Source organism: Anomalospiza imberbis, chromosome 5 (genome assembly GCF_031753505.1).
Source record: "Anomalospiza imberbis isolate Cuckoo-Finch-1a 21T00152 chromosome 5, ASM3175350v1, whole genome shotgun sequence".
Taxonomy (NCBI): Eukaryota; Metazoa; Chordata; class Aves; order Passeriformes; family Viduidae; genus Anomalospiza; species Anomalospiza imberbis.
Window position 1 is genome coordinate 69,937,045 of NC_089685.1, and position 16,822 is coordinate 69,953,866.

The 16,822-nt window shown below is 40.7% G+C and overlaps 2 long non-coding RNA genes across 2 annotated transcripts; one reads left to right on the forward strand and one right to left on the reverse strand.

Annotated features, from left to right (window-relative positions):
* Nucleotides 1–128: 128 nt before the first annotated feature.
* Nucleotides 129–7,795, forward strand: LOC137474863 (uncharacterized). The gene is made up of 3 exons (XR_010999533.1): nt 129–222; nt 6,227–6,369; nt 6,777–7,795. It is a non-coding gene; the product is annotated as an uncharacterized lncRNA (long non-coding RNA).
* LOC137474864 (uncharacterized) lies at nt 6,941–15,769 on the reverse strand. The gene is made up of 4 exons (XR_010999534.1): nt 15,514–15,769; nt 13,309–13,375; nt 11,830–11,905; nt 6,941–7,070 (listed from the first exon to the last, which is right to left on the reverse strand). It is a non-coding gene; the product is annotated as an uncharacterized lncRNA (long non-coding RNA).
* Nucleotides 15,770–16,822: the final 1,053 nt, after the last annotated feature.

Consider the following 16,822-nt stretch of genomic DNA (forward strand, 5'->3'; position numbering starts at 1 on the left):
CTGCCCGCCGGAGGATCCTGCCCCGCGGGCACGGGGAAGGAGCTTCCCGGTCGTTGTGCATTGCGGGGAGTGAGAAATGACAGGGAAAAAAGAAATAATAAAGCCCAGGGCTGAAAAAAAAGAAAAAAAAAAAAAAGCAAATAAAAGGCCAGCGGAACCGTGGCAGAAGTTGCGAAGTCCTGCCGGGAGGGCGAGAAAGAGACCTGCGGGAGAAACTTGAACGTAAGCCCGCTTGGGAAGAGAAAAAGAGGACGAGCGAAAAGGAGAGGGTTTCTCTCCTGAACTCTGCAGGGATAGTCCTGAAGCTTTACACGGGAAAAGCGCTCCCCCCGGCCGGGAGAGGAGGCTGCCCAAAGCCCTGGAGCAGACGTGTACCGAGCAAGCGGCCAAAGCCGAGCAGCGGAGCGGGGCGTTGGAGGCGACACCGAAGGAGGCTGAGGGGGAAAGCGGGGGCTTTGCCGCCTCCAAAGCTGCCGGAGCGACTCCCGGGAAGGGCAGCCCGGCCCTGCCCCGCGCTCCCCCGGAGGAGCTCCCTGGCACCGGCCGCTGGCAGCCAGGGCATAAATCCGCCTGTCAGGGTGGGGGCAATTACGAGGCCGTAAAAGAGTCAGGAAGATGGATGTTTATGAGTGATTATTACGGGTTGTGTTGTTGCTTTAATAGGAAGCCCGAACTGGAATCCCAAAGCCAGCGGGCTACGGTCCTCCAAAGCGTTATGGGTTTCCAGGCTGTAGCTCCATCCAAAAGCCGCTGTTTCCTTCCTCAAAACCTGCCTCGCTCTCTGCTCGGGGCAGACTCTGGCCCTGCCCCTGGGCTGCCCAAAATTGGTCTTCACACGAGTGGAATCAGGTGCAGACTAAGTCTGTGCAAAACCCCGGGTCCCCCGAAGAGCGTGGGGTAATGCATTTAGCACTTAATACAAACCACAGAAAAATACAGTCACCAGCTGTGAAGTGACAGAGCATTAAGAGTCAGGAAACGAACAGATTAGAAAACAGAGTTTCCCAGCCCTCTTCCCCCTTGCACATCCACAAATCACTAATTTGAGACAGATTTATAGCCCTTACATATTTATTGGTGCATTTATCTGGATATCATGCCTATCATGCGGGATCTGAGTATCTGAAATGGTAGCATTAGCGAAGCATACTTGGGATTTTTATTAGAAATGGGTCATAAAAACTGAGTCTGTTTTAAAATGATAGTTTTCCAGCCTAACTATTATGGAATATGGATTTATTAGTCATTTTTATGTTTGAAGCTTGGTTTGAAAACAACCTAGATATTGTTAGCAAAGTTTGGCTCTGAGGAATGGAAAGCCTCTGGTTTTTTTAAAGGTTAAGAGGCCAGATTAAGAACAGCTGGAAAGGTTTGGAGTTTATTCTGGTGAGACAGCAATCAGCAGGTTGCCATACACATCTAGAAAAACATAGCTGGTTCCATCTACCCTAAACATCAACCTCCCACAGACAGAACAAGTACCCAGATAGTAATAATTACATGACTCCTTTTCACATTTTTTAATAAAAATATGCATCTCTCATGTGTTTCTAAGTCTAGATGCATCAGAACAAAATGCAAATAAATGGATATTGCAACACTAGATAACACACATGCAGCAGTTGCAAATCAGATAGATCAGACTTTTGACCTAATACTACCAAGAAGCATTTGCTTACATCTTAATTTATCTCCACTTTGTTACTTTACACTTACACCTCCTGATACCAGAAATGTTGACACCTTAAATAAAAGAATGAAAGCAAAAAGAAGAACTAGAGGAATAAACACTCCCTACCTTGATTTCTTTGCTGCCACGCCATTTAGGATTATAATACATAGATCAGAGCAGATAACTGACTATATTCTTTTAATTCCTTAACCTAACACATTAATCATTCTGTTTAGATTAAAAGCAGCAGCATTTTTTTTTTTTGGCTGAACACATTCTAGGTTCTTTCCAGTCTCGCATGAAACAGACCAGACCTCCCCAAGGCATCTGCCACTTTTTGCACTGAAGTTGACAGAAGAAAGTCAAATGAGGAGTCCTTTTTCCTGGTATATCAATTCTCACATCCTGCATTAGGTAGCATGATGGAAGTCAAGGCTCACAAAGTCAAGGCACAAATTCTCATGTATTGGGAAGATGAACTTTGCTGTACATGGGAAAATGAACTTTGCTGTGGCCTCTACCACGTGGGCTTTGATAAAAATACTACTTCTGCATGTTTCTGAATGAAACAATGTAATTGTCAGTTATTCATCTACTATCTAAGGGTGTTTCAGGTACCTAGGTTGTGAAGATCTTTCACAAAAAGGCAGCAGTGATTTTATTTTAGAGTCTCCATCAAAACCACTACCAGGTGGAAAAGCAGGGCAGGTGATGAGCCAAACAGATCACGAGTTGCAGAGAAGATGAGAAATAATGAGCATTGAGCAGATTTCCCATGCAGGGACTCACACAAAGAAGGGGAAAGGCAGGAGGGTATTTGTGTTATTTTGTTCTTCAGGATACGATTCCACTGGATTAGGCTGTCTACAGCTGACAGGTACTCCTTAAACAGTATGTTGAGCATATAGACACCTAAAAATTCTGTCTTCCTTCTCTAGAGAAGAGAAATTCTGGGAAGGCAGAGCTCTACCCCTGCAAATAGTCAACAGCTCAAGATTTCCCTGAAGTTCAGGTGCTGCATCTTTTTGGCACTTGCAGACTCAGCCTCCCTTTGATGAATAGGTGTCTATAATAACCCAGAGAAAATAGGAACCATTCCATATGATGAGGTCACTGTATCAGTCATTCACCAAAGAAACTGCAGCCGCTCACACTTCAGTGAAAACCAGAAATTACCCCTTCTACTTTCCATTTGCAGCACTATCTTCCATAGTGAGGGTAGAGACTTCTCGGAGACTGCGAAGGAGACAAACCCAGGAAGTTTCAAGTTACACAGAAAGGTCTGTAAGAAAATAAGGATGAACATCAAGTTAGTTAAAAAAGCTGAACTGGCTTTAACTGAGAAAAAAAAAAAAAGGCAGTTTGCTCTGGACAACAAAGAGCAGGAAATGGATAGTGAAGAAAAGGAGGTGTAAAGAATTTTTGGACAGCTGACTGTTCCCCAAGACATAATCATCTGTCTCAGAATCACTTCATCCTTTGTCACTGGTGAAGAAGATGAAGTGAATTTTATGTGTCATTAGTAACAGCACTTTTACCTGATCCTCTCAGGGATTTACAGTTCTTCATCCTAAGGGAGGAACAATGATTTCCCTGACCACTAAGGAGAGGGGGAGAGATCTCACCATGGAAATGTTTAGCCCAGCTATCCAGGTCAGCACCTGTCTGGTTTGTCCACACCTCCCTGCAGTCTTTTCTCATGCTGCTGCTGGTTTGTGGTCACAGGGACTGGGCCACAGCTGCTCTGGGAAGCCACCAGAAACACGTACAGGGCCACTTCCCATAACAGGTTACACGGACCGTGCCCCCCAAAATAGTGGTGCAACACAACAAAAGTCCCAAACCCTGCAGAAATGCTGTGATTGAGCTAAGTGAGATGCTCTTCTGGGGGTAAAGAAGCAATAGTGAAAATGAAGTAAATTCTGCACCATGTCCTACTGAAGAGTGCCATGGGGTGGGGAAAAAAGAAATAGAGATAATCCTGTGCATACATTTTCAACTTTACCACTCTTGGTCTATACTTATGGTAATTATTCTTACATTTTTTGTTATTTTTTTTCCTCTTATTCCTTGTCATTAAACTTTCCTCAGTTTCTTATGACGTTGCATATTGATAATTCTATATAAATTTTTATACTGCTACCGAATATCAATTGACTGAGTAAAGTTAAATTTGCCTAATTTGTGAAATATACTGTGATTAAAATCTACACATGGTGGTAATGTTCTGGACTTGAATGCTAGTTTTCTGCGTTAGGATCCCAAATTATTTTACAACATTGCTAAGTCATTAAAATCCTCAGTAGTTTAGGTAAGGACCAGTACATTGCATGACAGATTTATATGTGTGTTTACTGGAGCACTTAAAAATATGCTTATTTACATATGCTTATTTAAATATGAGTATTTTTCTGACTTTAGTAACATTTCACAGACTATCACATGGAATTCAATTGAAAGTTTTGAAAATTACAAATTTTTCATGTAACTCATTGAGCATCCAGAGTAATATGTAGTAAAAAAAAATGTGTGAGTAATCTCGCTGATTCAATGATTTTAATAGTGAATGTGGCATTGAAACATATTTGCCTTGTGAATTAGATTATTTTTATACCATTTTCAGCAAAGAAGTAGTAAATAATACTACTTTGGAGTTGAGTGCAGGCATACTCACAACACCCACTCTGCACGTGTTTCACTTAATTCACAATTTCAAGGTTTTCTTCATAAGGGGAATGTAAAATACATTACTGATGTATGTAATGAATAAAAATTAAGTCCTATATTGTGGAGAACGTCCACTTGATGACAAATCAAATTTATTAATTTATGAAAATTTCCATTGCCTTCCATTGTGGTGTGCATAGAAAGAATTACAATGACTGTATTAGGAAAACAATTAGAATCCTCATGCACTGTAAAGAATAGGCTGATTCAGATTTTTTCCAAGCACAGAAGTGAGTTTTCAGTCTCTCTAAGTCTGTTATACTTCCACTAGAAGCATTTAAGAAAGTACAAACTTTATATTTCAAAATAAGGATTATTCAGAATGGAATGGGATTACTTTTAGCTTACATGAATGATCATGCTAAAATGAAGGAGTAAAATTCCAGTTCTGGAGAGGAAAGAGTGCGACTGGAGACTTTTAAAGGTTATCTTTTGTAACTTTTATATATTTTTATTTTTGCCTATGTATCTTTTGTCAGTAGAATCATGGAATGTTTTGGGTTGGAAAGGATCCTAAAGGTCACTTTCCACTAGCCCAGGTTGTCCAGAGCCCCATCCAACCTGGCCTGGAAGATTTCCAGGGATGGGGCAGCCAAAGCTTCTCTGGGCAGCCTGTGCCAGGGCCTCATCACCCTCATACTAAAGAATTTTTTCCTAATACCTAATCTAAACCTACTCTCTGTCAGTTTGAAGCCGTTTCTCCTTGTTCTGTCCCTCCAGGCTCTTGTAAAATACACGTGATTCGAATTTTTTTTTGATGATGCCCATGGAGGGAATCTCGTTCTCAAAGAGTGATTCCATTTTATTGCAACTGAGAATTCACATTATGCAGAGGTTTTTTTCTGCAATAGTGAATCCTGGTCTGTGGAAAATCTGTGCTTTGGGTTGTAAAACACACTTTTAGCAGTGACCTGTTATTTTTAAAAGAAAAGTATAGCAATGTGATTACAAGCACTCTGTTTTGTTGGTTTTTATTTTTAAAGATGCCAATGTTCATAATACTTGAATGACTGTCCCAGAAATTTGGTTTGCTGGTTTTTGCTAACATTAGATAATTATGCCATAAATTTCTCTCATAAGTTTGGGTTCAGGAAAAAATAACTTGTAAAAATTCTGTATGTTATAATTTTGAAGCCACCTGAAGTACTGGTTTTGAAAGCAAATATTCACCTTCTTTTAAAAGTGATAATTACAAGTACACTGGCTGGTTCAAATCTGCACAGGATGCTCTGGTTATTTTGTGCTTCAAATGGTGTTTCATTTTCTGATCACTGAGTTAAGTTTAACTCTTCCACTGTTCCTTTGTTTTTTGTTTTTTGTTTTTTTTTTTTAATATTCACTTAAAAAACTTCTCACTCAACAAATTTGAGTGGATACATAAATGCTTGGAGGATGGAGCCCTATTTCTCATAAGTTTTCATTTGACTGGACTATCCAGCTCCTTGGTCTCTAAACACCAAATATTCCCTCAGCCTCCTTTTTTTTTTTTTTTTTTTTTAATCTGGTGGTTTTGCTGGGTTTTTTTTTCCTGAATTCTTAGAAATAGTCTGTAGAAATACAAGGAAGTCACAAGTTCCTCTAACAGGAATTTCAATGCTCTTTCATATAACCTGGTTTGTTACAGTTCTAGGAGACAACACTGAAAAATCAACATATTTACTAACCTGAATACGATCTTTGGTGCCAGTTCCATTTTACCTTGTGTTACAGAGCTAACAGTACCAAAAAATGTCAGCAAATTACTCTTATTTTTAAGTAGTTCTGTAAGCACACTAAGTTTTATGCTTTCTGATTTTGTGATTTATAAGTGTGCAACTTTTTTCCTAGGAAATGGAACAGATATTTTCAAAGCATCTTTTCCTAGTAAGACTGAAAAAATGAGTTCTGCTTAAACAGCTGAGAAACAGAAATGTAGGCTGAAAGTGAATTTTAACTAGTGTCTTGCAAAGAAAATGACCAAATCTCTCAGAGTAAGGGAAGCTAAGAATGAATACTTGTTCTACTGATTAGCCAAAAAAAAAAAAAAAAAAATTAATTTAATTGAAACAGTTCTCACTCGACATGTAATGCACACAATCAAAGGTACAGGCTCATCAATAACTTATTAATGACAATCCCCCTCTGAGCCATGTTAGGAAGTTTCTTTTAGAGTGAAAAAATTGTAATGCTAACTCTTAATGTTCAAGAAACAAATTTGATTTGGAATCAAATTGTTGTAGTTAGATAAGTATCTAAAGATGCAAATAAGTATTTAGTGGGATTTTCAAAGATTGTTTGCCTTAATGTGCCTGCATCCAAAAATTCTTCAGCTGCCTCTACAGTGCTCTGCTTCTAGTGTTAAACCAGGTGCTAAAGTTTCACTTCTGGGCTTGTCCAGGAGTCTTGCAGTGTCAGCAGAGCTGAATTCTCTGTGTCTAAGTCATGCCTTGAAGGATTCTCAAGCAAAGCACAGTTCCTCCACCTGTATCACCTGAGAAAAAATCCCAGAGGCACGTGGTGAGCACATGGAGCGGCTTCCCAAAATCACCAGTCACAAAGGTTTGGAGTGCTGGGTAGCAAATTCCTCTCATTCTTCAACTGTGCTTTAAATTCCTGTCCATGGAATATTTTGTTAATCTTGCCAGCCTTGATGATGAATCTGTTTCACTTGGTATAAATAAATGAAAAATATCTGTGGTAGAAAGGGAGAAGCAATGAGTATGACACCACAGCCTTGTGGTAGGAACCTTCAGTGAGGGGCAGAGACACCTGGATCCCAGCCCCTGTTCCAGAGACTGGTTTATAGAAGATTTATAGTGTAAATGTTGAAAATAAGATTAAAAAAAATATTTAAAGTACATAAAGTAACCACTGGAGTAGGGACAGGTGTCTCCATCACGAATATCCCTCCTTTTCATGGTTGCCAGATTCCATAGCTCTATGAGCTGTACACCCAGACCTTCACATGGCTAGAAGCCACAATATACATTCTTGCCCCATGTGCTGGGAAGCAGAAGCTCTCAGCAGGAACTGGTAGTGGCTGTTCAGGAATTCCAGCAGCCCACTTCCGTATTGGGCTGCATTAGCCATGCAGCTGAGCCCTAAGCCAGCATTATATCACCTTCAACAGCCTGGACAGCCGTGCTCCACCCCACAACACAGAAATCCCCCCATGTTGCAGCTCCTTCTTGGAGATTTGATCCCAGGTGGCTGAGAAACAAATATATCAAAAATATCTGTGGAATAATTCTGGCCTTTGACACTGAGTCTCAGGGGGAGCTAAATCTTACAATGAAAGTTATACTCGTGCACATTTACAGGCTCCCTTTGAGATGTTATCCTAGGTCCTGAAATCTTGGCATTTTTAATCAGTTCCTTTTAAGCACAAAGAGGATATAACTGAATCTATCATCGAAATATAAATCTCCCCTACCACCACTAAAAGGAGCAAGTGGCATTATCCATTTCCAAGACTGTGTAATCCTGTGCAGTATGAGAACATGTACAGATATCTTGCAGTGTACATGAACAGATATTATGCAGTGAATATTTACATATATTATGCAGTGTACATTTACAGATATTATGAAATATACATGTACAGATACTAAGCAGTGTACATGTACAGATATTATGCAGTGAATATTTACAGATATTATGAGACGTACATGTACAGATATTACGAAATGTACAGCTGTTATGCAGTGTGCAGGTACAGATATTATGAATTGTACATGTACAGATAATATGCAGTGAACATTTTCAGATATTATGAAATTTATGTGTACAGATATTATGAAATGTACAGATATTTTGCAGTGAATATTTACAGATATTATGAATTGTACACGTACAAATATTATGAAATGTACAGATATTATGCAGTGTACATGTACAGATATTATGAAATATACATGTACAGATATTATGAAATGTACAGATATTATGCAGTGTGCATGTACAGATATTATGCAGTGAACATGTACAGATATTATGTAGTGAATATTTACAGATATTATGAAATGTACATGTACAGATATGAAATATACATATGCAGTGTGCATGTACAGATATTATGCAGTGAATATTTAAAGATATTATGAAACATACATGTACAGATATTATGAAATGTACAGATGTTATGCAGTGTGCATGTACAGATATTAATGCTGCACAATCTCACACCTGTAATGAGATGATTTTCTTGGGGAAATGAGGAAATCACTCATATGCTAAAGTGGCTTACAGACGTGCCACAGAGTAAGCTTTATGCACAGCACAGGGGGATTTGACCCCTGTAAAATCAAGGGAACTGCCTATTCCCACCTGAGCCTTACCTGACTCCCTCGGCCATTCACATCAGTACAAGAACACGAGGAATTTTAACAGCAACTTTGCTGAGCTTAATGAAATTAATTTCCTAGTCCCACCAACTGCTCCACTTTGTTTCCAGGTCCAACACAAGAACCATATGGAGAGAGGCACAGAAAGACAAGTGGGCGGCGCGTGCCGTTCCTCACCATCTGTGCAGGCAAGCCGTGCTGAGCCAAAGGAGGAGCAGGTCATGGCTCACACAGGTCAGAGCCTGTCTGAGAGCCAGCATGTGCCACAACAGCAGCTGGCAGCCAGGGCACACGTGGGAAGGTGTTCCGGGAGCTGCCGTGCGAGATGAGGACAGCAAGGGGTCGGCTGGTAGTGGGTGAAGACAAACGCCTGAGAAGTGAAAGGCTCTGTTGAGAGAAGGGGTAAAAACTGACTGAGTGGTGAAGATTGTAAAGGCGTAAGTGATCCAGCAGCTCGAGATGCTGACATGAAGGTTTTTATTGCAGTAGAAAGCCCTGCATTTACTAAGAGACGGAGATTTTGCCCAAGGCTTCATAACCTTATAATGTAACATTATTCCAACTGCTATTGCCTTCTCAGCAAAAATTATAAAAATATAAACACATTTGGAATCCTATGGCATGTGTTTCCCTAAGATTTATAGGTGAACCTATCCACTGTAGAGCTGTGTTCTCAGAGAACCTGCCCTGCACCTGCAGAGGGCTGGGAGGATAATTATGAGCATTGAGAGCCTACACCAGGTGTTCCAGGAATGGAGAAATGCCATCTTTGGTTGGCTGGCCTCAGGAGGCAGGAAAACAGCAAGAGGAAGTGCTTGTGTTTGAGCTGGCACGGGCCATGCAAGCCCTTGGCTGGCCAGTGCCAGCCCTCTGCTGCTGGCAGCCTCCTTGCCCTGCTCCTTGCCTGGGGCTGTTGCCCCAGACAGGCAGAGGCAAACACAGAATTTCTGGGGAAGGCTGAGGTGCTGGAGGAAACAGGGCTGTGAAACAGGAGTGCATGCAAATGAAGGAAGTACGAGACTCAGAGGACTGGTATTTCCAACTCAACGCGTTCCAGAGTGCAGGGCATTGCTTCAGAAAGATTAGGTGTCACTTCTGTGCTTGGATAATGAAGATTTTGCATTTTAGGTTTTTATCATAAAGAGTACGTGATAAAATATTCAGCAGGAATGTTAATGTTTTGTGTCTTGGTGTTTTGTTGCCAAGATGATTAATAATTATCTTTTTAAACAAAAGGGACTAAATAATAGTTAGCCTTTATCTATTAAGTGACCAACTTTGGACTTACGTTTTCCCAGTATTGGAAACATTCCTTTTCACATCCTCTTAGCATGTTAAGCAATAGCAGGAAAGCAATCTTACAATTTGGAGCAAGAATTTTCACCTCAAACCAGAAGTGTTGATTCTTACAATTGTATCCTGTAGATTGAGGTACAGAATAAATTCTAAATCATACATTTCAAGAGCTTTTTTTCAGTTCCTCCTTCTCTTAATTTTCTTTTCAGAAGAGCAACATGAATACACAGTCAGTTTAAGAATAATAAATAAATCTTGGTCAACCACTTCCAACTTCTTTTTCATTAATTCACGCAAAACTGTCAACATGTCACTGACTGCAGCGCTTGATTTCAAAGAGGTCTGAAGGAGGGAGGAAAGCATTATTGCAAATTTATTACTGAAAGCAGGAATATCTCTGCTGAGTTTCAGAGAGGCATTTTGAGATTTAAATAATGAATCCTCAGAATGAAAGAAAGTGCCTGGGTGACGCAGCAGTGAGAGGCACGGGGACTGTTCCTGTCTGCTTGGTTTGTGCTCTGTCAGAGCTCACTCCTTTTCACTCCAATGTGGAAAACAAGGGCTTCTTTATTTTCTGGTCTCTGCTGATCCCCAGGCAATGCTGGTGGAAGTCCTGTGACATGGAACCATCCAGCCTCTGGTCCCTTCTATCCCACTGGGGCAACCTCTGGAGTTTGGGCTGTAGGATACCCAGTGCAGAAGCTGTGTCTGGGCTCTCAATGGCACCGTGTCCCTGTCCGGGTATCCCTTCACTTCCCAGACACTTGAAGGAAGGTTTTGTGAATGGCCTTACAAGCTGATGTCTCTTGTGCCTTTACCCAGATCTTTGCACTCCTCAAGGAGGAAGTTCATGAGCCACTTTGGAGGACTATTCTGGGGGAATCATTTACCAAGGAAGGAGAAATGGAGGAACCATTCACTGAGGGCAGCTGCTCTCGCCAACAGCTGAATTGCAGATCCTTCAGCAAGGCTGCAATGCACAGAAGGGCAGATGAGAGCTCAAAAAGAGAGACAAGCCCCTAAACACCCCATTTGCATTGTTTATAGGCTTATTACCGCCTAATTAATAAAGGGGTATCTACAGTTGTTGTTAGTAACTTCTGAGGTTTATTTGAGAGATCTTTCCTGTTGTTTTCTTCGATTTCAGGAAGCTGGCAAAAACCAATGAAGAGCATTTCATTAAGGACCATTAAGGATTAAGGACCAGAAAAACCTGAATGACTGATTAAGAGAAGCTTTGTGTGAAGTAAGTGAACAACAAATAACCACTGTGGATTGATGTCCTTTTCCTCAGGATCAGGCTTCCTTAAGTGGCACTGCCTGAATAATCATTTTTAAAATAAATTTAGGGGATGGTCTAGCCTTGCTTAAACATCTGACAATGACTTAGATATCTTTCTTTATTTTATGTTCATCACCTCTATGGAAGTTCTTGATATGACACAGATAAGAGACACTCCTTAGTTTGCCTTTTGTTTCTGTTGCACCCACCAGAGCCTGGCAGGCAGGCAGTTTTACCTCACTGGTAGCTGGTTCTTAAGAGCTCAGGATTTGGGTGATTCTCCATTTCTGAACAAACATCTGAGCAATTAATTAGAAGATGTGTTTTATCTCCCCCCTGGTGCCTCTGTGAAGCAGATTAGTTGTTCTCATGTGGTGACCAAATGAGGGAGTTGGGATGTGCCTGTGACTCCTGTGGCTCTGTAGCATCCCAGAGGGATGAAGTGACACCCAATCTTTCTGGAGGGGCACAGGTGACACCCACAGACAGGCAGGCAGGCAGCAGCCATCCCATATTTATCCCATGCTTACCCAGCCAGCAGGAGAGATGTGTGCATCCAGGGCACTGCATGATCTTCTTTCGCAGCCTACAGATTTCACTGTGTAACTAAAAAAAAAAAGTGAAATGACAGGCCCCAATTTAGGATTTAGTCTGTTGCATTATTTAAAAATCCCCATTAATTTTGGAAGCTTCTAAATGCACTCAGTGCTGTGTGAAAAGAACCCAGAATCAAGAGAACCTGAGCTAGACTTGCCAAATTTCAAAAAATGTTTGACTTCCTTTGACTCTTTCACAATATTTTTAAAAATTTACTTGCATCTCTTCTAATTAGCAACATCTCAGCCTAAGAGGGTAATGTTTGTGGTTTTTTTTTTTCTCTTAATACTTTTCAAATCCTGTATTTTTTTTTCTTTTCTTTAGGACATGAGCAGGGGCTCCAGCCACATTTCAGTTCATTGCTGGCTAAGTGAACCTTCATGCCCAAATGAGTTTTGAGTCAAACCATCCCCACACATCCCAGAACTTCAGGAAAACCCTGCTCATCCTGCTAATGTAGAAGAGAGGAACTTGAATGGCTTTTGGAGTACTGAATGTGCAGAGGTGAAGCAGGGAAGGAGGAAATCCACCGTCACATTGGGCAGCTCTAGCTGCAGAGACAAAAGGGATCAGTGTGGAATGGGAGATTTCCTCAGAGGGCAGGTGCAATAACAGGGGACTGAGACAGGAGAACTGGAGCTTAAAATCAAGAACAATTCCTCATTCCTAAACAGAGTGCAAAATAGAATCCATAACTAAGACATTGATATGTCCACCAGTGTTTGATGGCCTTCACATGGGTGGAAAATGGTTTATTTCTTCTTAAGTATTCCAGTGATCCCAGAATTTTCTGGTTTTAATAAATAATATTAATATTTTCATATTAATAGCAGAGAATAGGTGGGTTTTCCTTTGTCATGTTAGATATTCTTTTTATAGAAAAGTAATTTTCTAATAAAACTATAGTCAATGTCAGACCATTTGCTAGTTTTAAAACCTTTGCAAGGCAGTTAAATGCTGAATAACTAATAGCTGCATGGTACAATATTTTTGTAGCTTATTTTTAATTTCAATTTTCTAGTTTTCATTTCTATTTTCTGCCTATAGAGTTTGAGTTTGTAAAGTGTTTAGAGAACCTTCAGTCTGATGAGGACTGAAAGTTTATCACTGCTGTATGAATCTCATTCACAGCAGCATTTAATGATTGCCAATTTTTGTTAAATCTGGATGAAATGCAGTTTACTCAACAACTTGAGTAGAGCATTTTCAAACCCACGTACAACAGAAAATAATTCTGGAGTTTTATTTTGCAGGCAATCAGATTTAGCACAATACTGGGCTAAGGTACAGAAGATCTGCACAAGGGGAATGCAGCAAATGTCAGAAGGCTGGGAATCCACTACTTCAGTAATTTCCATCCCTTTCCATAACCATAATGCAGCTACATGAAGACATTTCAGGCAGTTTCTTACCTCTGTAGCTTCAGCATCCAGAGCAAGTACCCAAGCTGAGCTCTGGCCCTGGATTTATTCCAGAGGTCTGAAATGCAAAGAAGACAAAAAAAAAAAAATTAACTGACAAGGATTCCCTCATAACGTGTTTATTAATATAATTAGAGCATAAGCATTCCTTTTTCTTATTTCCTCTAGATAATCATGGTTATTTGTATTAGCTAAAACAAAGCAATGACATTTGCCAAGAACCTGTACGTCAAAAGTCTAAAAGAGACAAAATTCTAAAAGAGGCATTTTGCCTCTCAGATTTAACAAGCAAAAATTCTTCTCAGATTATAAAAGGAAAACAAAGCACATCTTAAAATGTCATGCTTTTTGCACATGACTGTGCTGGTGCAAGGCACTACAACATCAGTGCTGCTAGAGCTTGTGAAATTTTTCATGCAGTGTATCTTCTTAGAAACTGAAAATTGCATACATCATGGGAAAATAATAGTTTGTTTCTTAATTAATAAGAAAAAAAGGCCAACATCAACCGAGGCTGCATTTTGTTTGAGTAAAAGAATAAATTAGACACATTTTTTCGAAATGAAATCTGCTTTACACAGGTGTTCGTTGAATCAGATTTAGGTTGCTCTTTGGGAATGTGAAACAACTGATGTTGCTCCATGAAGACTGATGAAATAAAGAGTATCTGGGAAGACAAAGGAACAAGTCCCAAACATTTTAGTTCCCCCTTTTCCATGTATCTGCATTTAGTTGCTTTAAACTGCAATCTCTTTATGATTGTAGCATGATTCCTTATTCTTCCCAGAGAACTCCTTGTAATGTCATTCATATTTGAATATTTTAGCAATACAGCACCCCCACGATAATTACAGAAGGACTTATTAGTTAAAACAGGGCCCTGTATAGGAGAAAAGCAACATTTTCATTTAGATTGCTAATAATAATTGCATTCCAGTATTCTATAGCTGCAAAAAAGATGAGCAGATCTTGGGGTGGAGAGTTCAGCCCTTCCTTTCTGTGAACTGGATTTAAACCTTAAGCCAAACAATACTGTGAATTGTGAGGTGGTTTTGATTTTGCTCTGTAGTCAGCAGCTAGCTCTGAAATATAATCATAAATTGCTCAAGTCTATCAGAGGTAATTTAAGACAACCTCTTAAATGAATCTGGGCCATTTCAAATTCATCATGCAATCTTAACCCAAACAAGTTTCATAGGCAACAGATACTGATCGAAACGCCACTGATTAAAAAATAAATAAAATAAAAATAGGCACTTCAGTCTCAAAAATGAAGTTACCTGCAAAGCTTGAAGCATGCAGGAGTGTAAGTCGGGAAGCTATTAGCTATTCACTCTAGGTATGGTTTAAAAAGCTGCATTTGGCATCTGCTATCATTTGTCATTTCAATGCACAAAGGAAAACTTTGAAGAGATAACTGTGGATTGAGGACCAGCCTAAGTGCAATTTGTTCCTTGAACAAACAAAATGTTAACTTCAGACCCACACTCTGGATACCTTTGTTACATTAGCTTACAGAAAAACTGAGGGGACTTTTGCTAAAGCACTGAGAAATCAATCAGAGCCTGTTTCCCACTTGCAAATCGGTTTTCCTGGGTGACAATAAAGTACCCCTCCAGTAACAGCAATTTAATTACATTCCTAAGCATGCTCACAGGTAAGTTTATTGGGACACAAACTGCGAGACAGGCACTGCAGAGGGTGGTAATTCAAAGTCTAAATCACAAAAACCTACATTGCAGAGATCTTTTAAAGAATCACATCTGTAAAGCTAGTGAATTAACGTGCTGGCTGGGACTTGCTTCTGACAGGTCCAGCTCATTACAGTCAGGCACCGCTGGCACAACTGAGTCTACTGGGAGCCTGAAAGTCTCTGAGAACCTTCAGAGTGACATTTGGGATAACAGGGGGGAATTTCAGCCATGCCCATTTGCTGCACTGTATTTTTGGCTCCAGGCACATGCCAAGATCAAATTCCCAGACTTTCTCCGTGCCCGAGCAAATATTGTTCGACCCAGATTTGGAACATTCACCAAACACAGACACAGCATGTCACTGTGCACAGCTGCTGTCACACAGACAGTCCCACACAGGGCTGGGGACCAAGGGGGTGCTCCTGCAGCTTGGAACCTCCCATGGCTTGGAAGGACAGTGTGCATCTCACTGCTGACATGTCAGGAGAGTCTCCAAGGATACCTTTATCCTGGGGGGTTGATCTCCAGTCAATCCTCCAACCAGCTGGGGGAAGAGCAGACAATGTTCTGCTAGGCAGCAATGTAGTGACCAGCTGAGGTCCTTTTGATGCCTTGTGCAGGCTGCCCTAGAGCAGAGGCTGGGCAGAGCTGAAGAATAAAGCAGGGATTTATCAAAAGGATCTCCTCCATGGATCCACCTTGGGCAGCACCAGAGCCCAGCCAGGGCTGCACCCAAGATGAACCCAAATGGTCCCAAAATGCACGAGCGCTCCCGGGGGCTCTCACTGTGATCAGCTCTGCTCCATTGGCACACTGGAGTTCATTGTCCCATTCCAGCTTTAGCCCATGCAGTCCCATCCTGCTTGTTTTTCTCTCTCCAGCCCACGTTGTTTGTGCTCCTGGGCCTGAGGTTTGGATCATTTGTCCTTGGTGCCCAGCTGGAGCAGGAATTGTTTTGTCTCCCTGCTCTGTGCAGAGAGCTCACCATCTCCTAGTGTGAAGCCGAGAAATACACACTAAAGCAGCACCGAACCTGAAAAATAGAAAAGCTAAAATTTAAGGCACCATTTTAAAAGCCTGCAGTGCTGAGCTAGGCTACAATTTGCATGTCAAATCAGTGTTCCCCTCTCCCTCTCCTCCCCACCTGAAGCTGACGTGGCCCATGTTATTTCAGCTGGTAGATGGTGTCAGGTACAGCTGCTCCAGGTGATGGAGCAGAGCACACAGGAGTTATGGCAGGCTGCTCTTGCAGTACGGTTTCTGAAATCAAGGTTGAAAGTCATGCTTGTCTCAAGAGGGGCTCTAAGGGCAGGAACATCCTCCTCACTATTCACTTTTTAGAAGGAGATTCAGCCAAGAAGATGTACAAATGTCTGGAATGCCATCTAAATCTCATTGCCCTTCACGAGACAGATACTGCTGCCTTGCTTTATGAAGAGCACTTTTTTGTCATCTTAAACATCAAAAAATGTAAACTTCTTTCAAAGATTGCTTTTTGGCCAAGCTCTCTTTGTTTGCATACAATTTATGCTTCACTCTGTTTTTCAGAACACAAACTTTGGAAATATAAAGGTAAGAGAATAGAAGATTATTGTTGTAGGAAAAATATGGGGTCAAAGATTTTTAATTAAAAGAGAATGACTTCTAGCTTAGGGACTGCTTTATGGTGCTTTAACAAGACCTCAGTTGCTGATGTCAGGATCAGGAGAAAAAGTGCAAAACTTCTCAAATGTCCATTTTTTTCCCTTCATTTCTTTGGGACAGGGTTGGTTCATCTTGTTAAAATTATTTGTCTGGCCTAGTGCTTTAAA